The sequence below is a fragment of the Phoxinus phoxinus genome, assembly GCF_949152265.1.
Source record: "Phoxinus phoxinus genome assembly, chromosome: 1".
NCBI lineage: Eukaryota > Metazoa > Chordata > Actinopteri > Cypriniformes > Leuciscidae > Phoxinus > Phoxinus phoxinus.
In genome coordinates, this window is record NC_136876.1 from 19,946,798 (window position 1) to 19,955,375 (window position 8,578).

The following is an 8,578-nucleotide window of genomic DNA, read 5'->3' on the forward strand; positions in this document are numbered from 1 at the left end:
CCAGAACATCTGTCAAACTACAAAGAGTACAAATAAATAGTAATAAATGTACTCAGTAAGAATCTTGTGTAATATCCTGAAGCCATTCAGATTGAAATTTAAAGATTCTCTAGAAATCTGCTCTGAAATCTCACTTGCCTTTATTTAAAGTAAATCTGCGGACAGGTCACAGGTTTGATGTCATTGACAATGTCAATTTCTATTGGTCATTGAGTCATAACAAACCATGCAGCCATTCATCTGAAATCTAGAATGAGATTTAAGAGTTGCAATGGAGGGAAGATTTTCAACATTTAGGTTAAAACATGTAGACGCAATCTTGCCTGTTTTAATAACATTTAAGCAAATTGTTGCTTCTGAAGTGGGTTGCTATAAACGTGACTCGCCAGTTCAAATATTTGAAATTGAAAATGCAAGAGATCTACAGCAGAGAGGAAGATTTTCTGGGGGAAAATACTTTAATTTTGGCTCGTTTCCCAACCCAGACAGCAACATTGACGGCCCAGATCCGGTCCACTCTGGAACGCCTTGTTCCCTTTCGTAGTCACTTCGAGTTACGTCGAAATGACGACGAATGGGGTTCGCTTAGAAGCCTATCCTCTTCGAATATTAATAAAACGAGCCAATGGCAAGCAAATGCCATGGGTCTGCTGAATTTGCATAGCGTAACTCCGCCCCACAGTGTGGGTATATAAGGAAGTGAGCCGGCAACATGCAGATATGTTTTCGCTTTCGGAGCCAAGTTTATCCTTCACTCCACAAGCCATCCTGAGTATCATCTCTATTCCTCTTCGAGACGAGCTTCCCTCCAGGTGTTGGTGTGACAGCGAGTTCCAGCGAGTGCACATTCCCTGCGATCTGAGCAGTGATCTGCCAGTGTGTGTGTGTTCTCTCCCTGGTCGCTTCAGCATCTGCGGGGATTTCTCCTTCTCTCTAAAAGAGCAAAGCGCGTGGCACGTCTTTTTAAAGATGCATCGCCCGTGCCCTTCTGGTTGTGGTCACTGGCTGTCCGATTTAGATGGGCACAATCGCTGTTTTGCGTGTTTGGGCTTAGAGCACGCCAAAGCAGCGCTTGTGGATGACTCATGTTTTCATTGCGGAAACATGACCATCGCGACACTACGGTCGAGACTCAGTGATCTCGAAAGAGTGAGAGTCCCCTCATCCACACCCCGATCTACCCCCTCTAGTAATAGAGCTGGTACTTCGGCTGGTGGCCAGGGTGACCTGAGGGTGACGGTGTGGCAACAACAACCGACGATTCGTCCTCGGGCCACATCCCCCTCTCAAGTGCCGCAACCCGCGAGCCGACCAGATGATGCGCTCGATCAGTCCCGGCCAACGGTCGGCGGCGGACCGAGTGCGCCGTCTGGCGCTCCTAATGACGATGCTATGTCGATCACAGCATCACAAGGTGGGCAGGAGTCCTCGGGAGATGAGGGGTCGGCTGTGCTGCCGCCTCCGGGCGCGTCAGCATTGCCCGATCCTGATCCCGAGCTGACGGCCATGCTTTCCCGGGCAGCCGCGAGCATCGGGTTAGAGTGCAATCCGCCACCCTGCCCCGAGCGCTCGCGTCTGGTCGATTGGTTTTTGGGCGCGGCCGCCGATTCACGTCGGCGTCCAACCCCAATGCCTTTCTTCCCGGATGTGCATGAGGAGGTCTCGAGGTCCTGGAAGACACCCTTGTCTTCCCGTGATCGCTCGGCGACCTCCTCCGCCTTTCCTCCTCTCGATCAGGCGGCTGTTTACGGGTACACTGGGGTGCCTATGGTTGAACGCTCTGTTGCGATGCAACTGTGTCCACAGAGTGCTTCTTCCCGTGGTGATCCTAAGCACCCCTCCAAGGCCTGTAGGTTTTCGTCGACCCTGGTGGCGAAGACCTATAGAGCTGCGGGGCAGGCAGCCGCCTCATTGCATGCCATGGCCACTCTGCAGGTCTACCAGGCCCAGATGCTCAGGGACATGCACGAGGGGAGGACTGACCCAGGGCTCTTCAATGAGCTGCGTGCCGCCACTGACCTCGCTCTCCGGGCGACGAAAGTGACCGCACGCTCCCTGGGCCAGGTGATGTCCACTAGTGTGGTCCAGGAGAGACACCTCTGGCTCAACCTGGCCGATATGAGGGACGCTGAGCGGACTCGTCTGCTTGACGCCCCCATATCCCAGGCTGGCCTCTTCGGCGGAGCGGTTGAAGATTTTGCCCAACAGTTTTCAACCGCCCAGAAGCAGACTGAGGCTATTCGTCATATTCTGCCCCGACGGCCCGCTGCTGCCTCCACCCAGCCGTCGGTTCAGACGCCTCAGCCTGCTCGCCGCCGAGGGCGCCCTCCCGCGGCTCCCGCCCCTCCCGCACGGCCCCAGCAGCAGCCTTCACCCGGGCCGCGTCGTGGAGGACGCCGCAGGCAGGCGCCCCAGCCCTCTCCAGCCCCGCGCCCCGCTAAACGCCAGGCCAAGCGGCGCTCCTGAGACGGGCTGCTCAGAGATGGCCATCAGTTCTTCTCAGGAGATGGTAGCAGGACCACTCCTTCCCCCGGTGGAGGGCCGGGGGAGAATCCTTTGTTCTCCACTCCCCGCTGCTCACCCACGGGTGGGCAGCACCCTAATGTGGTTAAAGAAAGAACTGATATCCCCATCTCTGAGCCCCCAGAAGGGAATGACAGTGCGCGCCGCCCACGGGCCCCGCCGCTCTCATCCCCTTCTGTCGCCAGACCCCTGCCAGAGCACGCCCCCGTGGAACGCTGGTCCTTCCCTGGCCCCCTCTGGCAGGACGCGGCTAATGACCGTGCCCCCACACCGGGCCGCTATGCCACCCACGTCCGGGCCGGTCATTCCGCTTCGCTGCACCCCCGCGGGGACGTCTGTCGTCCGCATGACCCCGCTGGCACAGTCCTTGGGAGCCTGGTTAGAGCTTCCCAACCTGTCCCGCTGGCTCGCGCGGACCATCAGGCTCGGCTATGCGATTCAGTTCGCGCGGTCTCCTCCCCGCTTCAGGGGAGTCCGCTTCACTATGGTCGGTGGCAATGCCCCTGTCATGAGAGCGGAGGTCGCCACCCTGCTGGCGAAGGGTGCGATCGAGACTGTCCCTCCAGCCGCAATGAGGTCCGGCTTCTACAGCCCCTACTTCATTGTCCCCAAGAAAACCGGTGGGTTACGACCAATCCTGGATCTGCGCGTCTTGAACCGTTCCCTTCACAGGCTTCCGTTCAAGATGCTCACGGCCAAGCGCATTTTCGAATGTGTGCAGCCACAGGATTGGTTTGCAGCGATCGACCTGAAGGACGCCTACTTTCATGTCTCCATTCTTCCTCGACACAGGCCGTTTCTACGGTTTGCTTTCGAGGGGCAGGCATACCAGTACGCGGTCCTCCCATTCGGGCTGGCCCTGTCTCCTCGCGTCTTCACGAAGGTCGTCGAGGCAGCCCTTGTGCCGCTACGGCAACACGGGGTTCGCATCCTGAATTATCTCGACGACTGGCTAATCCTAGCTCACTCTCGGGACCAGGTTTGCGAACACAGGGACCTAGTGCTCCGGCACCTAGTCCGTCTGGGCCTTCGGGTCAACTGGGAGAAGAGCAAACTTTGCCCCGTGCAGAGGATCTCTTTTCTCGGTATGGAAATCGACTCGGTCGCCATGTGCGCGCAGCTTACGAGCGAGCGCGCGCAGTCACTGCTGACTTGCCTGAGACAAATCCAGAGCAAGAGTGCGGTTCCACTGAAACTTTTTCAGAGGCTCCTGGGGCATATGGCATCTGCAGCCGCGGTAACGCCGCTCGGATTGCTTCATATGAGACCGCTTCAGCACTGGCTTCACGATCGAGTCCCGAGGTGGGCATGGCACCAGGGCAAGCTCCGAGTACCAGTTACTCCGACCTGCCGTCAGACCTTCTCCCCGTGGACGAACCTCAGCTTTCTACGGGCCGGAGTGCCCTTAGAACGAGTTTCCAGGCATGTTGTTGTGTCAACGGATGCCTCCTCCACGGGCTGGGGTGCCATGTGCAATGGACATGCTGCCGCGGGCTCCTGGACAGGACCCCACCGCCTATGGCATGTCAATTGCCTCGAGTTGCTGGCAGTACGTCTCGCTCTGCACCGCTTCCGGGCGCTGCTCAAGAACCAGCACGTACTAGTCCGATCAGACAATACCGCGACAGTAGCGTACATCAACCGACAAGGTGGTCTACGCTCCCGCCGTATGTCGCAACTCGCCCGCCACCTCCTCTTATGGAGTCAGAAGCATCTGAGGTCGCTTCGAGCCATTTATATTCCGGGAGACCTGAACTGTGCAGCCGACGAGCTCTCACGGCTTCAGCCTCTTCCTGGAGAATGGAGACTCCATCCCCAGGCGGTCCAGCTGATTTGGGATCAGTTCGGGGACGCACAGGTAGACCTGTTTGCCTCCCACGACTCGTCCCACTGCGCCCAGTTTTACTCCCTGACCGAGGGCACGCTCGGCACGGACGCTCTGGCGCACAGCTGGCCCCGGGGCCTCCGCAAATATGCGTTTCCCCCAGTGAGCCTTCTTGCACAGACCCTGTGCAAGATCAGGGAGGACGAGGAGCAGGTCATATTGGTTGCGCCGCACTGGCCCACCCGAACCTGGTTCTCCGAACTTGTACTCCTCGCGACAGCACCTCCCTGGCCAATTCCTCTGAGGAAGGACCTCCTTTCTCAGGGACGGGGCACCCTTTGGCACCCTCGTCCCGATCTCTGGAACCTCCACGTGTGGCTCCTGGACGGGACGAGGCAGGTTTGAGTACCCTACCACCAGCGGTGGTGGCTACCATCACTTCCGCTAGAGCGTCGTCCACTAGACATGCCTACGCGTTGAAGTGGAACCTCTTCGTCTCTTGGTGCTCTTCTCACTCAGAAGACCCCAGATCATGCCCGATCAGTGTCGTGCTTTCCTTCCTGCAGGATGGGTTGGAGCGAAGGCTGTCTCCCTCCACCCTGAAAGTATATGTTGCCGCTATCGCCGCACATCACGACGCAGTTGATGGTAAGTCCGTGGGAAAGCACGACCTGGTCATCAGGTTCCTGAGAGGAGCGAGGAGACTACAGCCTCCTCGCCCTCCTCTCGTTCCCTCTTGGGACCTCTCAGTGGTACTAACTGCCCTGCAGAGTGCTCCCTTTGAGCCTCTGCAATCAGTGGAGCTTAAGTTCCTGTCAATTAAGACAGCGCTCCTGGTTGCTCTGGCCTCCATCAAGAGGGTAGGGGACCTGCACGCATTTTCTGTAGACGAAGCGTGCCTGGAATTCGGGCCGGCCTTTTCTCACGTGATCCTGAGACCCCGGCCTGGATATGTGCCCAAGGTTCCCACCACTCCCTTCCGGGACCAGGTGGTGAACCTGCAAGCGCTGCCCCTGGAGGAGGCAGACCCAGCCTTGGCATTGCTCTGTCCAGTACGCGCCCTCCGTGCTTACGTAGACAGAACGCAATGTTTCAGGACCTCAGACCAGCTCTTTGTCTGTTATGGTGGGAAGCTGAAGGGAAGGGCTCTCTCCAAGCAAAGGTTGTCTCACTGGATAGTGGACGCCATTGCTTTGGCTTACCAGCAGCAAGGTCGACCGTGCCCCCTTGGTGTGACGGCCCACTCCACCCGGAGTGTGGCCTCCTCTTGGGCTCTAGCGCATGGCGCCTCGCTAACAGACATCTGCAGAGCTGCAGGCTGGGCGACACCCAACACATTCGCCAGATTCTACAATCTCCGAGTGGAGCCAGTGTCCTCCCGAGTACTCGCTTCAACCAGCCGGTGCTAGGACCCGCTCAGGTGTCTTCGCTTGCTCGCCATTCCACTCCTCGGACTGGATACGTGCGATATTCTCCTCAGGTGAGCCTGATAAGCCCTGAGTTCCTCCAGCGCTGTTGACGTCAACGCCAGAGTTATGCCTCCGGCAGCTTTCGCGTTGGCTAGGTGCCACCATGTGCATGGTTCCCCCGCTGGGCGACCCCCACGTGTGTATTTCCACTGTAAGCCTCCTTCGAGCATGTGTCTTTCCCTTGGCAAGCCAGTCTGCCACCCCTGGGGTTGAAATACTCCACCCTACGGGCTGGACACCCCAGTGTTATCCGTATGCACCCCCCTCCGGGTCATATGTGTTTTCTTAAGTCCCCCCCCTTCGGGCGGGCACTGATTGCATATTTCCACTGTGATATGCTTCCCAGTGTACCTTGGTATTCCTGTGTTAAGTAGGAGTCCTTCGTCCGTGCTAGTCTCACGACAGGGAGCTCAGACTTACGCAGGGCACTGGAAGACAGCCGAGGTGGCGTGATTGGACTGGGAACCCCATTCGTCGTCATTTCGACGTAACTCGAAGTGACTACGAAAGGGAACGTCTCGGTTACGGATGTAACCCTCGTTCCCTGAGTAGGGAACGGAGACGTTACGTCTTCCTGCCACTTCCGCTGTACCGCTGGAACAGCCTGAGTTCAGCTTGGCTCCTTCAGCGAAGAAACATATCTGCATGTTGCCGGCTCACTTCCTTATATACCCACACTGTGGGGCGGAGTTACGCTATGCAAATTCAGCAGACCCATGGCATTTGCTTGCCATTGGCTCGTTTTATTAATATTCGAAGAGGATAGGCTTCTAAGCGAACCCCATTCGTCGTCATTTCGACGTAACGTCTCCGTTCCCTACTCAGGGAACGAGGGTTACATCCGTAACCGAGACGATTCCACATACCAGATGTGGCCCAGATCTGGGCCGACACTAAGTTGCTGTCTGGGAAACAAATCTATCATGTGGCTTCAAAAGAATATAGCCTAGCATCATGTGTCATATTCATATATGAAACACTTTTGCCTGCTTTTGTCCTTTTGGGGGCTTGACATGTGGTCACTACTAACTCTTAAGGAGAACCAAAAAAAATTGTTTGGAAAAACATGAGGTTGAATAAATAATGACAGATTATTTATTTGTGATGTATCCCATCAAACAAGTCATTATCAAAAAAATAATTTAAATTCAATTATTTAAAAAAAAAACTTAACCTACTATTGTTAAAGAATCATAAGAATGCATCAGGAACCAATGAACTCTCACATATAGGAAATTGAGATTCATTAGAATGTCCATTGAGACGCTCTTACCTCCGCACTGCCAAACCGCAGACACGCCGCCGCAAGTACCGCGAGAAGTAGCGGGATCCGCGATCTCATCTTGCTGCCGTGCCGCTGCGGGGCTCCACGGGACAGCGCGCATTTAGAGAGACGCGCACGAGACGCTCAGCACTGGTCTCCGACTCGCAAGCAAATATCGGGTTAATTAAGCAGCAGTTTGAGTCCCTCAGCGGCTCTGCAGGCTCGACATTCCTCTCAGTGCGCAAACATTCAAATTGCCCTCCACGGCAGAATGAGTCTCTTTTCTGAGGAGCAAGTGGCCCATTTGAAGTCCTTTGAAATGCAGTTTGCGGATTAAAGTGAAGAGGGGTTTTTTTCCAGGCGAAGCACCAAAATCCCGGATTCCTCAGCTGGCGGTTATTTAATCATTCATTTGCATGGTCCATTCCAATAACGCCTCTTATTTTATCTGAGAAAACTGTCATCTAAAATATCTGTTCTGTCATGGCAATAAAAATAAATTAAAAAAGTTTTAAATTAAATTTATTTACAATGTTTTAGCAGTCAAACAGGACTTTTTTTATTAAAAAAAAACTTTAAAAAAATATATATAAAGTAGTGCGCGTGCGGTCCCTTTGTTTGGTTCAAAATGACCAATTAACAACACATCACCGTTGATTAAGTAGACTAGCTTATAAAAAAAAGTTATATATAAAAAAGGCTTTAAAATCCAAGATGTTCCATGTGTAATTCACGAGGGTCCATTCGTCTTCGCATTGCCCCTAATAAAAGCGACATTAATGGAAGTTAAATTAAAACTCTTGGTCTTGCAGTTTTCTTATCAATGTCTAGCGCGTGCACGGCCCCGCGCGAGCTGTCTGTGCGGTGTTGATTATGGGACTGTGGCTCTGAGGAGGATTTCAGGGGTCTGTATGTGGACTCTTATCTTACCCTCCCCTTAAAGGCAGGGCTGCACTCACTGAGAAAGAGAGAGAGAGGATGGGAGGTGAGTGAGGAGCTCAGACGAGGTGCTGAAGTCTTGTTACTTCAGTGGATGAACACGTTTTAATGGTAGAAACATCATTTAGATATGCATGAGAACCAGTAGAACATTTTATTATGTTTTCTTATGTTTTCCATTAATCCCACTGAAAATATAATATAGGCGGCTATGTAATATACCTTTTACTCACCCTCATGTTTTGCTTGCTTTTTTTGAAACACTTTTGCAAACTGTTCATGCTGATGCTGTTCTTTTATATAAGCATTCAGCCATCCCATGGCACATTCACTATATTCCAACTTCAGTAGACCTATATTTATGTCATAAAAATCTATATCACAAATTGTTTTTGCATATTTATAGTAGGCGTATATTCAAACGTGCACTGCCAATGTAGCAATGTCATGACTTATCGCATGTCAGAATTCACTTCATACAGACATAAAAGTTCTCTTTACTTGAGATGTTCTTTTATACAATTTGGATGATAAGACACATTCAATTCGCAATACATA

At 53.4% G+C, this 8,578-nt stretch overlaps 1 protein-coding gene across 1 annotated transcript in view; it reads right to left on the minus strand.

The window, feature by feature from the left end:
* The window catches only part of pdgfbb (platelet-derived growth factor beta polypeptide b), a 14,219-nt gene extending 6,254 nt beyond the window's left edge, over nucleotides 1–7,965 (minus strand). The window contains exon 1 of the mRNA XM_079623119.1: nucleotides 7,091–7,965. The gene's annotated coding sequence lies outside the window, so the exon portion shown is untranslated. The remainder of the gene's footprint in view (nucleotides 1–7,090) is intronic.
* Nucleotides 7,966–8,578: the final 613 nt, after the last annotated feature.